Source organism: Octopus bimaculoides, chromosome 17, assembly GCF_001194135.2.
Source record: "Octopus bimaculoides isolate UCB-OBI-ISO-001 chromosome 17, ASM119413v2, whole genome shotgun sequence".
Taxonomy (NCBI): Eukaryota; Metazoa; Mollusca; class Cephalopoda; order Octopoda; family Octopodidae; genus Octopus; species Octopus bimaculoides.
This window is the reverse complement of record NC_068997.1, coordinates 35,707,673-35,728,597: the sequence shown is the minus strand read 5'-3', so window position 1 is coordinate 35,728,597 and position 20,925 is coordinate 35,707,673. Positions and strand designations below refer to the sequence as shown.

At 38.3% G+C, this 20,925-nt stretch overlaps 1 protein-coding gene across 7 annotated transcripts in view; it reads left to right on the top strand.

Annotated features, from left to right (window-relative positions):
- LOC106879509 (methyltransferase-like protein 25B) overlaps positions 1 to 20,925 on the top strand; it is a 140,030-nt gene that overhangs the window by 3,023 nt on the left and 116,082 nt on the right. The window contains exon 2 of one of the 7 annotated variants that reach the window (XM_052974173.1): positions 15,225 to 18,406. The exons of 5 other annotated variants lie outside the window; for them this stretch is intronic. The gene's annotated coding sequence lies outside the window, so the exon portion shown is untranslated. Of the gene's footprint in view, positions 1 to 8,180; positions 8,948 to 15,224; positions 18,407 to 20,925 lie in introns of all 7 variants that reach the window. One more of the 7 variants, XM_052974172.1, reaches the window with a different exon arrangement.

Genomic DNA, 20,925 nt, shown 5'->3' with positions numbered 1-20,925 from the left:
GGTCAAATGCTTCTTTTGGCTCTGTCCACACATTTACTCAGCCGATGGTTGAAAATAAGGTAAAGGATGACTTGTCCAAGAAAATAACATTCTTCCACTGCTCTAGGGACTAATTCTTTAAGTTTTTACTCTACTCTAAATGCTTTGCAACGTTTGTTTTTGAAAGTAGTGGTTTTCTGATTGCAGCCCTCCCGTGAAATCTGACTTTGTGCAGCTCCCAGCAAACAGTTTTTGTGGAGACTGGGTTCTCAAGGTGGTCATTAAGCTCTGCAGTAATTTTGGGAGCTGTACTTTTGTGATCCTTTCTAACAATTTGCATAAGAGTCCGATAGTCCCTATCTGAAAGTTTTGGTTTTCTTCCAGCATTTTATTTCAATGAGGAGGTTTTTCCCTCTTTCTCAAAGGCTGTCATTACTTTCAAGACAGTACTTCTTGATACACCAAACATTTCGGCTGTTTTCATTATTCTAGCACCTGCCATACAAGCACCAACAATTTGACCTCTTTAAAAGTCCAATAGATCTGTCATTTTAATTACCTTTTTCTGATGATATCTGAAAAGAAACAGTAATTTTAGCAAAACATATTAAGCAACACTAATAATAAATCAAAAAACATGAAAATAAACAAACTTTTGATGGTTTTATAGATATTTCAAAATTATGATGCTAGATGTTTCCATTATTTTGTCCAACCCCTGTATATATGTATATGCTAGCCAAAGTGACTACATTCTCACCAGAAAACAGGATTCATGGTTGCTCATAAATGCAAAGTCCTTCCCTTGTGAAAAATGCACCTCTCAGCATAAGTTAGTCATTAGCAACTTCAGACTACAAGCAAGAAAGAGTCTAAGAAGCAAGCCAGTTTGGAAAACAATGTTCTGGAAGCTTAAGGATCCTTTGAATAGTCAAAGATTTAAAGACGTCCTAACTGAAGCATTTAATGGGAAGGAGGAGGAATTACAGACTTTTAACATAGACAATAACTGGAATTCTCTACAAGACAACTTATTGAGAGCCACAGACCAAATTTGTGGTTGGTGCAAAGTCCCAATGGTTGTGGAACAGTGTAGTTGACAGGGCCATTAGAGCTAAGAAACAAGTTTGGAAGAACTGGAAGTATGGCAGTAGCAAGGAGCTATATCAGGCAGCTAAAAGGGAAGCTTGGAAGCAGGTATACTTAGCCAGCAGAAAGGAAGAAGTTTGCCAATGTCCTGCAGCTTGAAGTTTTTTGGCTTGCAAGAGAATGTACCAAGGTAAAATTGTGATGTTGTTGGAGAGAAGTATGTTCGCATAGATGATTGTTCATTTGCAGTTAGTGACTCTGCAAAGAAAAACGCTTGGAAGTGCCACTATGAAAGGCTACTAAATATAGAGAACTCATGGGAGAAGGAGAGTCTGCCTAGTGTGGATCCAAGAGAGGGACCAGATAAAGCTGTAGTAATTCTGGTTATCAAACTGGTGAGATTGTTGAATACAGAAGACTGGAAATGATTAACCATAAATAGGCTTTACTCTTCTAAGAACAAGGATATAGTATCTATCGTTAGTTGTTTCAGTTGTGAACTTAGCTGATCAGGAGTCAGCCATGTTTAAATATCATTCCAAAGCCTCGTTTTTGACTGGCTGGCACGATGATGGAAATAACTGTGAGTAATAATAATAAAAGTAATTATTACCACATTCTCCCCTGCTAAAGAATCTGAGTACCACACAGTGAGTTCGTAAAGATTTTAGTCATCAAAATATGTGTGTGTGAGTAGTGAATGTATGCATCCAGGGAATAGAGGGAATAATATGGAGCATTACAATATTTTGGATAGTTCACACCTTCTGGTTTCTCAAGTTGTATGTGTGTAGATACTGTTGACCAGCTTTCAATTGTTCAAGATTATCGAGTTTTGCACTGTTGGCTTCTTCTCTAGAGTCAATAACATTTGTTCTGGTCTCAACTGCCATTGTTTCCGCTTCAAAATCTTCCACAGAATCCTGGTCGCATGATGAGGTATCAAGCGCAGTCAGTGTATTGGAAAATTGCATGTTCTCACTCAGTGTAGGATGGGGCGTTTAAATTTAAATTACACCCTTGAGCTAAACAAAACCCATATTATACCACAGCATCATTCCATAAAATGTGTTTATGGGCAGAAAAATATTGAAAAACATCAAAACATACATTTTCAAAAGATTTTTTTTCATAGAAAGCTTCCCCCCATCAATTTGAAGGCCATGGTGAAAAGAAAAACTGGAAATATTCCTGTCAAAACAGAGAAAATCCAACTATTTGGCGTATTTTAGATTTACCCCAGACTATTTTTCAAAAATGTAGGTTTGATGAAGTTTTTGCATGTTGATGACAAAAATTACATTTTTCTAGAAATTAATGATAAAGAAATTATAAGTATTTAAAGTTAGGTAATTTTATCTACTTGAAATCTCAATTCGCAACTGTCTCTTATCATGGCAACATATATTGGTATTGTGGCAAAAGAAAATGCTGAGAGTTTGTGATCATGTGGAAAGCACATGGTTGGAGGTGGGTCACCCTTCCACTTAGGAAGTTAATTTTGTTTTTGTATTGCTGGATACAACAATTTATTGTCAGGAACAATGATTTACAGCAACCTGTGGTAAGGATATTCCTGAGATACAAGGCTACCAATTTCAGCATAGAATAGGGAACCACAACAGCATTGTGTTTGTCTACTCCAATAAGTAGAAAGTATGTGGGTCTACTTTAAGTGAGGGAGTAAATGACATTAATGCCCTCATTTGATCAACTCATATCTCTGTGAGGTTCTCTGGTGCTGCAGGTATGAAAAGTGTGATCTATTTAGAAAAATCTCTTTGAATATATTCATTAATGTTAGCAAAACTTTTTAAATACATAGCACAATTTTGAGGGGAAAATTCATTTACTTTCAGTATCTTCCATTAAATTCTTTTCAAAAAAAAACATTCCAGGTTCTGTAATGTGTTCATTTTCAGTTTATAGGAAAAATGAAAGCATTTATTGTCATCAGCATACAAAACTACATCAGTGCAGAAAACTTAAAAAAAAGAATTTTGTGAAAATTGGAAATACTCCAAGTGCTTGAAAGAACAAGATCCCTGAACCCCTGAAGGAGTTACTTTAATAATATGAGTGTTTGAATTTTAGATTGGAACATCCTTAAAATTGATGATATCATAGTTAGAAGTGCTTGTATGAAAAACTTTTACGGCCTAATTTTCCTTATGCATAATGTGCCATCTTTTCTATAAGATCCTGAACTTCAGCATATGCTTAGGTACCTATACATTATTTGTCAAAAAACTATAAACTTTTATTAATCTACTACTTATGTGGAAATCTGTGGGTGTGCTTGTTTGTGGCGTTGTTATCTAACTCCTCCTACATCATTTCATCGATTTTGATGAAACTTGACACGCGAATAGAACTTATGTCTGGAAAACTAGTGACATACTTAGATTGTTGAAAAAAATCGATAATAGAGCCCCTGGAAGGGATTCTTATATCTTCTACATATAACTAATGTATTCTTTTTAAACATCGAAGGGAAATAACCCATTCATGTTCATAAATTATTTCGTATACATCAAATTTAGTGTGCTTGTTTCTTAGTATTTGAACTATATGAGTTATTTTCACAATTTATCCAGTACAACGCTTAAACAAATAAATCCTATTTTCCTAAACAATAGATCCACTTATTTCAGTTAGTGACTTATTCACAAATATACCAACACTAGCGCTGCTGAGGGTAATATTCTCTGTGAACACACAAAAGCATTTTTCAGAGTTATTTACTTTAAATTGTTATCTTATATCTGATTAGCCTCTTATTACATTAGATGCTTCACGATTTTTGTATACATACCTTATTAATATTTCCTCCTAAGGTCTATATACTCTGGGAATGTATTAAAGACCTTTGCAAGGCTACTTTATTTGAATTCTTACTATCGGGTAATTAATTTCATGTTATTACATAATTGACTTCACAATTTCAATATTCATAACTTATTGGGAATTCCTAAAAACAAGATCCTGTGTAAGTTTGGGGGTATTCTCAATAAATGTACAAAAACCATTTTAAGGGCTACATACTTTGTATTGTTGTTACTGGGTTAGTGAAACAATTATGAGAACAGAACCAAGGGATAAGCCCTGCTCTCCCAGGAATTACCAGGTACGTCAGCTAGTTATATAATATTCAGGGATAAGTAAAATGTCTTTAAACTACATTACCTACCTACTTGTGACTTGTGAGTGCTATTTTGGCATATGTATATCTCACATCCACTTGCATGAGTTAGATGACATGCATTGAGGTAGATTTTCTTTGGCTGGATGTTCTTTTTTCCAAGAGCAGTAACCTGAGAGTATTGAACATTGGACAACCTAGACATAATTATCAGTCTTTTTGTTTACAAAGAATGTTCAACAGGTCAAGAACCCTGGATGCACTCTTAACTGTATTGCCAGCAAGGCTGTTTTGTTTAGTCAGCAAACATATGTAAAGACATCAAGCGTTCTGCCCCCATTTTTCTCCTTCCCCATTTGTGGTACAATGTGGCTGATGCGCTCGCCTGAGAGCAATAGCAGCACATATTACATTCTGTCCCTTTGCTAAAGGTCTCTCCCGCACCGAGCTACTTTCATTATTCATTATCCAGGCCCACACTATTTCAACCAAACACCTTTCTGTGCCTTCAGCCTCTGCTTTCTTTCCCTCTGCTACACTCATTTCTAAACACCTCTCTTATCTACTATCACTATCAGTGCCCTCCCATATCTATCAGCATCATCCACCTACTATAGCCCCTTATGTATCCCTATATCTCTCTCCCCACATCTTGCACATCATTCTACTACTTTCTGTTAACTTCTCGAGCCACCTTGTATTACACACATTAACCCTTTACATACTGGTAATTCCCATCATCTGCACCCCCACCCTTGCTCATCACTCACTACATTAACCTCTGCCTCCATCTATTCATTCCCCCCTCACACTCTTATGAAAGCATTCACTCTCATCCCTTCCTATGTCCCACCACCCGTGTCCTTTCTTATACTCATTTTCTTGTTTGTTGAGAGATTGCTATAGCATCCCATCACTACTTTCCTCTTACTTTTTTCAGCCATTTATCTCCTCTATAGCAAGATACCTGTGCTTGTTCTTCTGTCATACTTTAGCCTTTCAACACCTAACATACAGTCACCCACATTCACCTTCTACTCTCAAATAATTTCTCTTAAGAGTGGGAGCTTTTTCCATTTCCTTTTTCTCTGTTCTTTTCTGTCTTGCAAGCTACATGGCATCACCACTATTGCACAAAAAAGGCACCCAGTACACTCTGTAAAGTGGTTGGTGTTAGGATGGGTATCCAGCTTTAGAGACCATGCTAAAAATGACATTGGAGATCACTGATTCTCTGACAAAACATCCTACCCATGCCAGTATGAAAAGTGGACATGATACTGATAATGATGACGATGATATACACACACACACACAAATGATGGGCTTCTATCAGTTTCTGTCTTGCAAATTCACTCACAGGACTTCAGTCAGCCTGGTGTTATAGTAGAAGACACTTATGCAAAGTGCCACTAAGTGGGATGAGTATAGATAGTCTAAAGCTCAAATGAGTGCTACATTGGAAATACCATATCTTTCTACCCTCCCATGACCTAATGTGTGTGTATGTATCAATAATATTAATACGCCAATTTGTTTTTTGTACGTACCTGATGCGTGTGTCACACTTAAGAGAAAGAAATTGAAGATACTTAAATCTGATGTGTGTGTCGAGCAAGGGAGAGAGAGAGATGACAGCATGAAACTGTCTTTTCGGAGTGGCTGATTATTATAATGCCTTTCTACAATTGAATTGAAATTGACCCTAGGCTATTAAAAGCCCAACCACACACATACACATTTCTTTTAGGTCTTCTACCCATTTGAATTCGGCCATACACCAGATAGTATGGTAAGTCATATGTCCCAAAATTTTAATTTTGAATTTGTTTTAATTATCAAATTATACCTCAGCTAAAAAAAAACATCTTTTGGCTTTCGAATACAACTGTAGCAAACTCTAGTGAACTTCCTCTCTCTATTATATAAGAGACATACGAACGTAGCAGGTAATAGCTAACATTTGGGGCTATATTGGACCCCGTTGTGTCTACCACTCTGATTGGTTGGTATTGGCGCAATCTGTCTCTTACTCTATCGCGTGCCAATATGCAACCCAACCAATCACAGCCTTCAAATAAGTCACATGAGACAGTCTGTTCCAAACAAGCATTTGAGCCTACCCGTCAGCTATAAAAGCTCACCTCTTCCTAGGCTCAGCGTCAGTTGGTTCCAGACTTTTTAACCACTGACCACATTGCGGCGACCTCCATCTTTGTCGCCACCACTGATGTCTCATCAATGTTGCCAACATCTATACAACACCAACACACTGCACTGGTTCCTACACATTGCTGTTCGTGAGCTTCTCACGGGGTTAACAGCTAACATACAACCCACGCATATGCCTGTAGATATATGAACAAGTCACCAGCCTTGTGTTTGTATATTCTTCATCAGGGTCTACTACCAAACAACATTACAACTTTCTGAGTCGAGTCTCATTAGATGACCCTATAACATCTAAAGTGGTGGCCCCGACGTGATGTGGACACTATCTATCTAAAGTGGTGACCATGACGTGAAAATGAACATATCCTTCTAAAGTGGTAACCCAGATGCTGACACAGTATGAACACTTATCCTTCTATAACGATGACTACAACATTCCAGACCACTAAACCAACTGAAATGGTGAGATGACAGCACACATTACACGCCCGTTAACTTACTGATTGCAGATCCCACATCTTCCGTCACACGACTCAGGTCATTCCTTGCTGACCTATCACCAATGCTTCTTCATGACCAGTCTATTTCCTCTGCAGTACCTCCGGATATTTCTACCTGGACTCACATGTTTGTAAGAAATGACGCTGTCAATGGACCGCTCACACCTTCCTACACTGGACCCTATCGCGTTCTTAAAAGCACACCAAGACCATTCACTGTGGACAGTCACAGAAAAGAAGAGATTGTCTCTATTGACAAAGTAAGAGAAAAAAGCCTTTTCCAAAACATTTATGTCACTTGCTGACACACCCATCATTTCACAAACACTGCCACCCCACTCCCACAGGCACCACCTCCAACTATGCAAACACATTCTTCACCTTACAGGACACTTTCTGGCTGATCAGTTCATTGGCTGAAGAAATTATCTCAGACCACATTTCTTAACTTTGCCTCGCCAGTGACTGTTCCGAAGAATAGACTTATGTTGCTACAGATACTGTATTCACATTTTCTCTCTTGCTGTATCATTGTACATATATGCTTTGTTCTATTTGATGGACACCTTTCTTTGCTGAACGTTTTTCCTTGTTGTTCCTCTTTACATTGTTAAATGTTTTGTTCATATTTTTTTTCATTTTATTGCTCAAACGTTCATATGTACACATATACATGCTATCTGCCTCATGCTATCCACTCCGACACATTTCTAGGTTAATTCTAGTGGAATGCTTTTCTCAAGCCTTTTCTCATCTGGCAAAAAGTTCCTTACGTATTTTTATCATGCGTTTCTTCTCTGGTCTGTAGGATGCATAAACCACCTCTTATAAACACATATTTTTTTCTTTGCATCACATAGCATTTCATGCATTTTCTTCCTTTGGTGCCTGATCAACACCAAATCTCTTGCATGTTGGAACTTCTTTCTTTTGCCACCATCTTTACGGCTTGTCTCACTTCGCTAGTCACTGTTGCTTTTCTAGTACCTACAGCCTTTGCCTCTGCAAATGACTCACTGTTTTGTAGGCAAATTCTTAGCACTGCTCATTCACACAGCAGCCAATATTCTTTCATTTACCTTGATTTTTTGTATTCTCGTGATTTTCACTTAGCTGGACGTAGGTCCATCACATTTGTACATTAAGTTTTGCTGGTTACACAGCCTTTTTCACCTCTTCGTTACAGAAATATCTTCCTTTTATTGTCTATTTTGTCTCCCACAAAATGACTTGTGACAGTGGGGGGGGGGCTATCTGTAACAAACTCTGGTGAACTTCCTCTTTCTTTTATATAACAGATATATGAACATAGCAGGTAACAGCTAATCTTTGGGGCTGTTTTGGACCTCGTTGTGTCTACCACTCTGATTGGTTGGCATTGGCGCAATTTGCAGCCCAACCAATCGCAGCCTTCAAATAAATCGCATGAGACAATCTGTTTCAAACAAGCATTTGAGCCTACCCATCAGCTATAAAAGCTCGCCTCTTCTCAGGCTCGGCGTCAGTTGGTTCCAGACTTTCTAAGGTCTAACCACGGACCACATTGCAGCGACCTCCATCTTCGTCGCCACCACTGATGTCTCATCAACGTCACCAACATCTATACAACACCAACACACTGCACTGGTTCCTACACATCGCTGTTTGTGAGCTTCTCACCAGGATTAACAGCTAACATACAACCCATGCAGATGCCTGTAGATATATGAACAAATGTACATCAACCACTTCATTCAGCTTGTGTATATATACATATGACAAAATAAACGTATTTAAAGTCACCAGCCTTGTGTTTGTATATTCTTTATCCGGGTCTACTACCAAACAACATTACAACCTTCTGAGCGGAGTTTCATTAGATGACACCACAACCTATAACATCTAAAGTGGTGGCCCCGACGTGATGTGGACACTATCCATCTAAAATGGTAAACCCGATGTGATGTGGACACTAACCATGTAAAGTGGTGACCACAACGTGAAAAATTAACATATCCTTCTAAAGTGGTAACCCCGACACTGACACAGCATGGACATTACCATATCCTATATACTGTGTTGTTAGGTGAGTATTTCAGAAATATTTTCACTTTTTAAACAAAAACTGTCTAATACATTCGTATATGTTTTTCAATTGAAACACTCTGGATCATTTTGGAGATTTATTGTTTTAATAACAAATCTTAAGATAAAGATCATCACATGAGGAACGCAGCATGGGAGCATTAGTGTAGAAGAAGAGAATGGTTGCGCAAGAAACAGCGGGAGGAAATAAAGTATCAAAGAGGTAAGGGAGCATATCCTATGGCATAGGAGGGAAAGAAATCAGCAAAGGATAGAACAAATGAGCTAGGACCAAAGAGAAGTGTATTTTCAAAATAAGAGAGATAGAAATCAACAGTATCGAGAATATATGAGTCAAAAGCAAAGGCAGCTGTACTTAGAAAATATGAGAAGCGGAGTTCAAGAAAGAAAAGAACATATGAAAGGCAGAATTACCTTCAAGATATGAGAAACAGAGTTCAAGAAAGAAGGGAAAATATGGAAGAAGATGAAACACAGAATTATCTTATGACAGACAGAGCTCAAATAAGAAGACGGAATATAATAAAAGAACAAAATTCTCGGTTTACGATTGATGAGAGGAACGTAGTATGCCCACACTGTCATGCACGCAGATTTCCGCAGGAAGCATTTAATTGCTACTGTAATGGTAAGGTTTCCAAAAATATCCTGACCAATTAAAACAACTTTTGGAGAACACCAACAGTGAAGGAATGAATTTTAGACAGAACATTAGAAACTATAACTCAATGTATTCGTTCCCCTCATTTGGAGCCAATGTTACACAACCTCCTGGTCGTGGCCCTGTTGCAATGGTACTTGACTGGTACTTAATTTATTGACCCTGAAAGGATGAAAGGCAAAGTCAACCTCAGTATAATTTGAACTCAGAATATAAAGACAGACAAAATACCACTTAGCATTTTGCCCGGCATGCTAACAATTCTGCCAGCTCGCCACCTTTAATTGTTACAATATAGAAACATTTCTCTTGGCACCAGCACACAATTTACAGATGCTTACATTTTTTATATTCTCCGTGAATTTTTCACGAGTTCAGCTAGTATTTATTAATATTTAGCAGAAGTCACAGAGTGACTCAAGGTCTAACAGTTTTGTGTGTTGGCACTTATCAGTATCAAAGTCAAAGACCTGTGAAATTATATAGCTGTTGATAAATATATTTCCCACTGGATTATTCTAGATCAGGGATCACCAAACTACAGCCTGCGAGGTCAGTTCATCCAGCCCACTTCTGCACTACCTTTTGTGTAAGTACCTGCAATGAGAGTTCATTTGCCTCTGGTATGGCATAGAACAATTTATGTCTGTGAGCAAACATCTTCAGAAATTAAGTATGTGAAGTCAGCACACTGAACGAGGTTGACTGATGAACATTTGAAAGCAACTCTCTTGGTTGGATGCAGCAATTCCAAAGTAAATATTAATATCTTAAAAGCTAAACACCAGATGCACAAATCCTGGTAACCTTTTTTGCTGCTTAGTTTGTGAGAGTCGTATATGTGCGCACTGGGTGTCATATAACTATCTTATTGCTGATGTTGCCTTCTTTGATAACTTTTGGGTAATTAAATATGTTAGTTGTCTTTATGTTTTATGTATTGACTGTATTGTATTGAACAAAATGGTTATGCAGCCCGCGCTCATCACACTCTCAGTTATTTGGCCCGCTGTGAACAAAGTTTAGTGACCCCTGTTCTAGATCAAATCGTAATAATGTCATGTAGATAATTCAAATAGTTTGCCCATTATGTTGTTCAATAAGCAAATACATAGATAAATAAGAAAAGGAATAAAGAGAAATAAAAAAACACACAAATTTTGCTCATACATAGATATGAGAGAGAGTATATGAATTAGTCATATGCACACACACACACACACACATGTATACATGCTCACGCACACACACACACATATATATATATATATATATATATATATATATATATACAAGGTTTGGACAAAATAATGGAAACACCTTAAAATTTTAAACAAATTTCGGTAATTACAGCTTGAATTCAATGAGGTATGGACTTGTACAAAGTTTGAATTGTTTCCAAAGGAATTTTTTCCCGTTCTTCAACTAAAACAGTCTCCAGTTCTTGTAGCGATGATGGTGGAGGATATCGACTCCATGCTTGTTTTTCTAAAATGCACCATAAATGTTCAATAATATTAAGATCTGGGGACTGTGGTGGCCAGATAAGATGTTCAACTTCACTGGAATGTTCCTCATGCCATTCAGTAACAACTTTAGCTGTGTGAATTGGTGCATCATCATCCTGAAAGATTGTATTTCCCTCTGAAACAGTTGCACAAACATAGGAGGAATTTGATCAGATATAAGGTAAAGGATGACTTGTCTGAGGAAATAACATTCTTCCACTGCTCTAGGTACCAATTCTGTAGATTTTAACTCCACTCCAAATGCTTTGCAACATTTGTTTTTGAAAGTAGTGGTTTTCTGATTGCAGCCCTCTTTTGAAATCCAGCTTTGTGCAGCTCCCGGCAAACAGTTTTTGTGGAAACTGGGTTCTTGAGGTGGTCATTAAGCTCTGCTGTAATTTTGGGAGCTGTACTTTTGTGATCCTTTCTAACAGTTTGTGTAAGAGTCCGATAGTCCCTATCTGAAAGTTTTAGTCTTCTCGAGTTTTGTTTCGCTGAGGAGGTTTTTCCCTCTTTCTCAAAGGCTGTCATTACTTTCGAGACAGTTGATACACCAAATATTCCAGCTGTTTTCGTTACGCTAACACCTGCCATGCAAGCACCAATAATTTGACCTCCTTGAAAGTCCGATAGATCTGTCATTTTAATGAATTTTAATTACCTTTTTCTGATGATATCTGAAAAGAAACAGCAATTTTAGCAAAACATATTAAGCAACACTAGTAATAAATTAAAAACATCAAAATAAACAAGCTTTTGATGGTTTTATAGACATTTCAAAATTATGATGCTAGGTGTTTCCATTATTTTGTCCAACCCCTGTATACACACATACTTATACTTACATACACACACACACACATATAAAACAGATGATAAGTTGAATAGTTGTAAGCAAAAATCAAATGCAAAAAATAACCCAACAGTAGAACTGCAAGAAGGCAGGATGCCCATAATATGTAGCAAAAAACAGCAAGAATATGAAACATATACGACAAGATAGACTAGTGAAAGGGACTCTTGACCCAATTGTAGACAAACAAGAAATAAGACCCCTTAAGGATACCCAAAATAAGACGGGGAGGACAGAATTAGACACTAGGGCTAATAACCGAGATGGGCAGGAGAGTAAGTATAATGACAACAAAAATCATGATATACAGAAACTGAATAATGCAAGAAGGATTAAACGAAAGATAGAGCACCACAAGATGAATAGGGAAAAGAAATAGACACAAACTATATAGTTTTATGCTTCATTTGGGGTCCAAATAGATACAAATATCTTAAGAAAATCTTTTGCAGCTTTAGACAAGCACTTCCCTCTCTCGAGCAGGTATGGGAGATTGTTTGATAGACACTCTGTAAGATTTGCCTAATCCACTTCTAGAAACCTTGCACAAGTCATAGCATTCCACAACACCCATAGATTAAGGGAATTAGAAAATCCTGTCCTGTCTGTTTTTTGTGCACTTATAACTCGAGTATTGTTCATCCGATTGCGCTGAAATTTTAAACATGGATGCATGAGAGAGCAGGGCATTCTGTAATCTAAAAAGATTTTCAAAATTGTCAGTTTCAAAGGGAGAATCACTATTTTTGTAATGTTTGTCTGTCTATTGAATGATTAAATCTTCCATTTTTATTTTTATTCGAAACTACTGTTATGTATCCTGTTGTTCTTACCACTACGTGAGTGAAAAATCTAAATAAAATACTTAAAGCGATAGTCATCAAATACAAAAGCCAAAGAACTGTTAATTGTTTAAATTTCACTTGCAATATTCTCTTTGGAGATAAAACAGTGTTCAGTTTGGCATATAGGTGTCAACATGAGGTATGCTTGAGTGCAAAAAGTTTAAGGGTAATTACGATGTCCGATTCCACTTGAAGTAGTTTATATATTGTGTTAAGATTCGTTATCAATCAGTTATCCTTATTGAGAAGAAACAGTCAAAAGTAACCACCACATACAATCACCTTTACAGCTGACATGAAAAACTATGAGGAAAAGGCAACAATTTTAATTAAGCAAGAAAGAAAAAAAATTGATTGCTATTAAAACATGTAAAGTTTTGGGGTTAATAATCTTTAGTTACAGTTTCTCATTCAAACTACACTAGACAGAATTGTCAGATTCTTTGTAATATATTCTCTATAAGGTTTTACAGCTACATAAAATTAATCGACCAATGATCTGCATTCCTTCATTAAACAAGTTGAACTGATCAACATTATTAGATCAGTTTCTTTAAAATCACAATTCAGTCACTTCTATACAATAGTTTTACTGCTTCTAAATTGCTGACATATTTCATTCCAAGTCTTTCATTTTGAGTTTATGGTGTTGAAACACCCTTAACTTTTAGTAGTCCGTTTGACAAGTTCACAGTGCACTGATGAATAAGTAAAATAACAAATGCTTCTTTCATCAAAAGATCACATTGTCAATAGTCGATAGAATATCGATTTTCTCAATATACCTTTTGTCCACACATGCTTCTAAATGTTACTGCTCATTCACAATTACATTTTATTTTTGTGCTGACAATATCGTGCCAAAATTTGTTTTTAAATGTTCTGGGGTTTTTGTTGAGATACCATATTGAGAGTTTGCAAAAACCATTGAGGTAATTTTTTGATTTCATTTGGTTAGGTTTTATTGAATTTCAGATTTCTTGATAGGGTGCCTCAAGTAAGAAAGAGTAACCTTGGTAAAAAAAAACAAGCCGTGCATTCACTGCGTGCAAGCAAGACAGCTGAACAAGCTAACCGTCAGCGTGCATATGCTGCTGCTTCTACGTCAATGGCTAGAGTTTCAGAAACACCTGAACAAACTGACCGTCGGTGTGCATGCACTGCTGCCTCTACATTGATGACTAGAGCTTCAGAAACACCCAAACAAGTTGATCGTTGGCATGCACATGATGCTGCTTCCATGTCAAATAGCCGTGCTTTAGTGACTGCTGATCAACGGGCAACAAGGCTTGCAGCTGATTCTCAACGGAAAATACATCATGTCTTTCTGAAGGTTTCTTTGTGTTACTGGTCTAACAAGGCTTTTCATTACAGTCCCCAAGAGGACTATGCATCCCACCCACATATCATCATTGGTAGCATGTCAACTTTTTGCTTCCATTGTAACGCAATGAGGTGGCCAGCAGAATCTTCCGGTATTTGCTGCTCCAATGGGATGGTTAGATTGCCTCATTTGAAAGTCAGTGCCAAACCTTTGACTGCCCAGGTTCTAAACACTTTCTACGCAATATAAGAGCCTACAATTTCACTTTCCAAATTACCAGTTTTGGACATAAACCAATAAGAGATGGAAATTACATGCCCACATTCAAATTACAAGGCCAAATTTACCATCAAATTGGCTTCCTTATTCCACAAGATGGCAATGAGCACAGTTTTCTTCAGATTTACTTTATGGGAAACGGCCCTGAAGAAACTGCACAAAGAGCCTCAGTTGCTTCTGGAACAATAGCATCTCTTCTACAACCCCTCCAAAATATGCTTCATACTGTAACCCCTACATCACCGTTTTCAAAACTGCTTTCCAGTGCAGAGATGCCAATACCAATCATTTCAAGGTTATCATTCGAGCTGACTGCGCTCCACCAAGCCAGCATCAGGGTTGTTTTAACAGACCCCAAACAGACGAGGTTGATGTGCTTATAACGGATCCCCATGAGAGTGCTTCAAAACGTGATATTGTTTTTGAATGGCGGAACTTGTGACTCCAAAGAATAAATGAACTAAATCTTGCATACGATACCCTCCAATATCCATTACTTTTCCCTTTTGGCAGCGATGGCTACCACATTGACTTACCAAAGTGTAATCCAGTAACTTTAATGAATCTTCAACCATTGAAAACTATTTCCCAAATGGAATTTTATGCATTAAGGCTTATGGTTCGCAAAGACATCATCAACATTCTACAAAGAGCACAGATGCTCCTCAATCAATACTGTGTAGACATATTTGCTAAAGTAATTATTACTTCTTTTATGATTTCGTTATGGTAATTTCCTAAGCCAGTTCTCAGATTATTTAGCACAAGGTTTTTTTTCATTTTCCAGGTTGACACTGAACGCCTCCAATGGATTAGACACCATCAAAAGGAAATGCGTGCAGAAGAATACGGCAATCTACGCGACGAAGTCAACCAAAATCATCAGGTTATGGCTTCGGATGTTGGGCTTCCTGTCATTCTCCCATCATCATGCACTAGAGGCCCCTGTTATATGCATGAAAATATGCAGGTTGCTCTTACCTATGCCTGCCACTGTGGCTGTTTTGATCTTTTCATCACTTTCACTTGCAATCCTAAATGGAGAGATATCCAGTCTCACCTATTTCCTGGCCAAAATCCTTTAGGCAGGCATGATATCATATTGAGAGTGTTTCACCTTAAGCTTAAGAAAATGATAGATGTTATTAGGCATGGACAACTTTCTGGACCAGTACGGTGTTTCATGTACACCGTTGGATGGCAGAAGAGAGGACTTCCACATGCCCATATTCTCTTTTGGCTTCAAATCAAGCTCATGTCGACTGATGTTGATTCCGTTATCAGTGCTGAATTGCCAAATCCCCAAGAAGACCCAGTCCTTTTTGATATCATTAAAACCAACATGATGCATGGACTGTGTGGCTACCTTAATCGTAACTCTGCAGGTATGGACAATGAGAGGTGCACAAAGCGTTACCCACGAAAACTTATACATGAAATGAAGACTGGCCATGATGGCTACCCTTTATACCGTCGCAAGGCACTGCAAGAGAGTGGACATACGGCAACTATATCATCGGTTGATGGTCAAGATTTCAATATCGACAACAGATGGGTTGTGCCACATAACAAGGTGCTTTGTAAAATGTTTTCAGCTCACATAAACGTTGAATTCTGCAACTCTGTAAAATCAATCCAATACATCTGCAAGTATGTTCATAAGGGATTGGATCGAGCAGTTAATGAGTTGGCTAGGACAGATAAACCTGATGTCACCACAGATGAAATCATGTTTTACAAAACTGGACACCACATCTCTTTCAATGAGGCATTTTGGCCCATATTTGGTTTTCTGATCCACGAATGTGAACCTACAGTTATTCACCTCAGCGTTCATTTGGAGAATGGTCAACGGGTATATTTTAACAAGGAAAGTATGTATGTCTGTACACGACTACCTTGAAAATCAACATTTACCGGATTTTTCAACCTTTGCAGTTCTGACTCTTTTGCGAAAACTCTTCTTTATGTGGACATGTCTACATTCTACACATGGAATTATTTTTCCCACTGTTGGCAAAGTAGAAAGTGAGGGCACATTTCACAAAGAGATCCTTCGATGCGTGAAGCTGGTATCCTCTCAAAAGTGTACTTAGTTCATTCACTGAAATCAGAGTGCTTTCACCTCCATCTTCTTTTGCACGTTATCACAGGTCTGACTTGCTACGATGATCTTCGCACCATCAACGGCAATATTTGTTCATCATTTAAAGAGACCTGCTCCAAAGTAGGTCTTCTTGACAACGATGATCAATGTGATCATGCCCTCCATAAGGCATCCACTTTGAAGTAACCAAAAGCTCTTCGCAAGCTTTTTGCCATTATGCTGGTTTTGCCGTTATGCCGTTTTGTGGTTTCCAAAATCCTCAATCTCTATGGGATAGATATTGTGACAGCATGTGTCTTGACATTCTTATGCAATCCTGTTTCAGATCCTCAAACATGAACTTGCAGTTTACACCAGAAATGTACATCCTTTGAAGAGCTACTATGTCAAGTCCCCTAACTGAAAAAAATGAGGCTTTGTAACCGCCACTTACTTAGGGAGACATGCTTTGAGTCTTCTGTTCTATGTTCAGGAACAAGAACACTGGTTGAATCCTGAACAAGCTGATGTCTACAATTTTGTTTCATCAATGCTTAAAGACATCCTCTTCCTTGATGCACCAGGTGGCACAGGAAAGACATTTCTACTCAACCTCCTTCTTGCCAAAGTTTGCCAACGTGGGCAGATATCCATTGCAGTGGTGTCTTCAAGAATAGCAGCCATGCTGTTAGCTGTAGAACAGTCCATTCAACATTTAAGCTTCCTCTTAACATCGGTCATGTTGAAAATCCTTCAACCAACATAAGGAAGAATTCTGATGAGACTGTTATCTTTCAAAAATGTAAATTGATAGTCTGGGACGAGGCGACAGTGTCTTACAAAAATGCATTTGATGCCATCAATGCAACACTACAAGATCTGCGCTCCAGCTCTCAACTATTTGGTGGCTTCATTTTACTTCTTGCTAGGGACTTCTGTCAAACTCTACCCATCATCCCAAAAGGCAATCAAGGTGATGAAATAGAAGCATGCATCAAACATTCTCATCTTTAGCATTTTGTCCAGATGAGAAAGTTAACCATCAACATGTGCTCGATTCTTCTCCAACAAGAGGATGATGATGACTTTGCTACAAAGTTATTGGATGTTGGTAATGGGAACTTACCGATGAATGCAAACGGTTTGGCTGACATAAGTACCATCTGTAACTATGTCTCCAGCCATGAGGATCTTTGCAGAACAGTTTACCCCAACCTTTCAACAAACTATGTCAGTCACCAATGGATGTGTGAAAGGGCCATGTTAGCTCCAACAAACACCACTGTCCAAGCTCTTAACATGTGCCTTCTTCATCAACTTCCAACCCAGGTGCGAATCTATGGATCCATCGATTCAACAACAGATCCAACACACTTAATGGTTTACCCAACAGAGTTTTTAAACTCCCAAGAACTATCAGGAATGCTACCTCACAAACTCTGCCTCAGACTTGGAGGTCCAATTGTTCTCTTGAGAAACTTGGAACCTCCTCAGCTTTGCAACAGCACCCAGTTGGTTTAACCCAATTGTTGGATAACGTTATCGAGGCTAAAATCATAACGGGTCAAGGGGCTGGTGACACAGTTTTCATTTCCTGAATACCTCTAATTCTGACTGACTGTGTATTCTCAATGAAAAGAGTACAGTTTCCCATATGTCTAAGCTTTACTATGAACATCAACAAAGCCCAGGTACAGTCACTCAAAGTGGTTAGGCTGGACCTCAGCACTTCATGTTTTTCACACTGGCAGCTGTATGTAGGCTGTTCGTGAGTTGGAAACTCAGCCAATCTATTTTACTACGCTCCCGGAGAGTTGACAAGGAATGTGGTTTACAAGGCAGCCCTCCAATAGTTATTTCCATGGAGTTGAAAGCCATTTAAGGTTAGTCCTTTCTGTGATTACTTTCTCTTCCCATCTAGTTACTGTTACTCTTCCAAAAAATGCCCTACTTTGAAACCAACCATTTTTGATTTTTATTGGATTGCCTTCCTGCCAATTTACATTACTTTTTGTCTTGTTTCTTCCGCCATCCTGTTCATTAACCGACGTTCTAAACAATTCATTTCTATGTTTTTTACATTTAAATGACAGATATATATGAATAAAGCATGCTATTTGTAAATACAGTCTCATTTTGATTTAAATATTAGACCACAAACAACTGTATTCATTTCTGCATTTTCACACATTTGTAAACGGGTAAAAAAATTGGTATCACTGTGACTTTAATTAACTGTAATCAACCACATGCATTTGTGGTCAAATGTGTTCTTACGGCTGTTTTTCATGCAATAAACCAGCTGATATGAAAAACTACTAGGAAAAGGCAGTTACTTTAAGTGAGCAAAAAAGTGAGAGCAAGCCATGTACAGGGAAGCCATCAGTAAGGTGAGGGCTGGCAACGAGTACAGTGAAGAATTCCAGATAGAGGTAGAGGTCCACCAAGGTTCAGTCCTCAGCCCCGTCCTATTTATCATAGTCCTCCAGGCTATAACAGAGGAATTCAAGACAGAATGCTCCTGGGAGCTCTTCTATGCTGATGACCTTGCTCTAATTGCTGAGTCACTATCAGAACTAGAGAAGTTTCAAGTGTGGAAGCAAGGATTAGAATCGAAGAGCCTTTAAAACCAAAATCCTAATAAATAGGAAGGCAGACAAACCGCAAATTCCTTCAGGTAGATGGCCCTGCTCGATCTGTAGAAAAGGCGTAGGTAGAAACTCTATAAGATGTACCCAGTGTAAGCTATGGACATATAAGAGGTGCAGCAATATCAAAGGAAGGCTAACTAGCAAGTTAGTTTTTGTATGTGGCAAATGCTCAGGAACAATAAACACTGAAAATGTGGAGAGAACAACTTCTGTCACATTCCAGGGAGAAAAACTAGAAGTAGTTGGTAGCTTCCATTACCTAGGTAACCAAGTGAGTAGCGGGGGTGGGTGCTCTGAAAGTGTAGCTACTAGAATAAGTTCAGAGAGCTCCTACCTCTGCTGGTGACAAAGGGCCTCTCGCTCAGAGTAAAAAGCAGACTGTATGATGCATGTGTACGAACAGCCATGTTACAGGACCGTGACTGCTGATGAATGTGTAAGCTTGCAAGGAATGGAACCAGTATGCTCCGCTGGATGTGTAATGTCAGTGTGCATACTCAACAGAGTGTAAGTGCCTTAAGAGAAAAGTTGGACCTAAGAAGCGTCAGATGTGGTGTGCAAGAGAGATACTGCACTGGTATGGTCATGTGGTGAGAATGGATGAGGATAACTGTGTGAAAAAGTGCCACCCTAGTGGTTGAGGGAACCTGTAGAAGAGGTAGACCCAGGAAGACCTAGGATGAGTTGGTGGAGCATGACCTTCAAACATTGGGCCTCACCGAGGCAATGACTAGTGACCGAGATTTTATGCTGTGCTTGAGAAGACCCGGTAAGCCAAGTGAGACCATAACCCATGGCCTATGCCAGGGGTGTAACCAGTCCACTTATGCGTACCTTTACTTCATTGGACACTAAACTCTGCTTGCAAAGACCTGTTGAGGCAAGTGAAATTGAAATCGAAATCAAATTCGATGACAGCACTTTACGTGTGGTGGTGGTGAAAGCAAATAAATAACCGGTGATTATTCAATTTTCTGAAATTCTCAACAAAATTCAATTGAAAATAGAAAAGACTAATTGATTGCTTATAAAACGTGAAAAGTTTGGTGGGGTTACATCTAGAACCTTGCCTAACGTTTCTCATCCAGCTTTAAAAAATAAGCGGTATTGTTCAATTTTTGAGATAAAATTGATTTGCAAAGAACATGTCTTATGTTATTTTATTGCACATTGTGTTATTTCACCCCCAAGTTTCAACTCTTTGTGTCAATTTTTGAGAGAAGTGAGACTTCCCTAAGCATTTTTGCACCTTTATTAAGTAGCAGTTTCAGTTTGCCTGTCCATCGGGCAATTAAAACTTCCATTTATATTTTTTTTCAAAACTAATGTTACTTGTCCCGTAGTTCTTACCATTATGCCAGTAGTGTATGTGTATATTGTGGTTATGCATATGTGTGTGTGTAGGTATACATGTACAAACCCCTTCAGGTAGATGGCCCTGCTCAGTATGTAGAAAAGGAGTAGGTAGTAACTCTATAAGATGTACCCGGTGCAAGCTATGGACACATAAGAGGTGCAGCAACATCAAAGGCAGGTTAACTAGCAAGTTAGTTTTTGTTTGTGGCAGATGTTCAGGTGCAATAAAGACTGTAAACAAACAGGAAACAACTTCTATCTCATTCCAGGGTGAAAAACTAGAGGTAGTCGATAGCTTCCGCTATCTGGGCGACCAAGTTAGTAGTGGGGGTGGGTGCGCTGAAAGTGTAGCTGCTAGAATAAGAATAGCCTGGGCAAAGTTTAGAGAGCTCTTA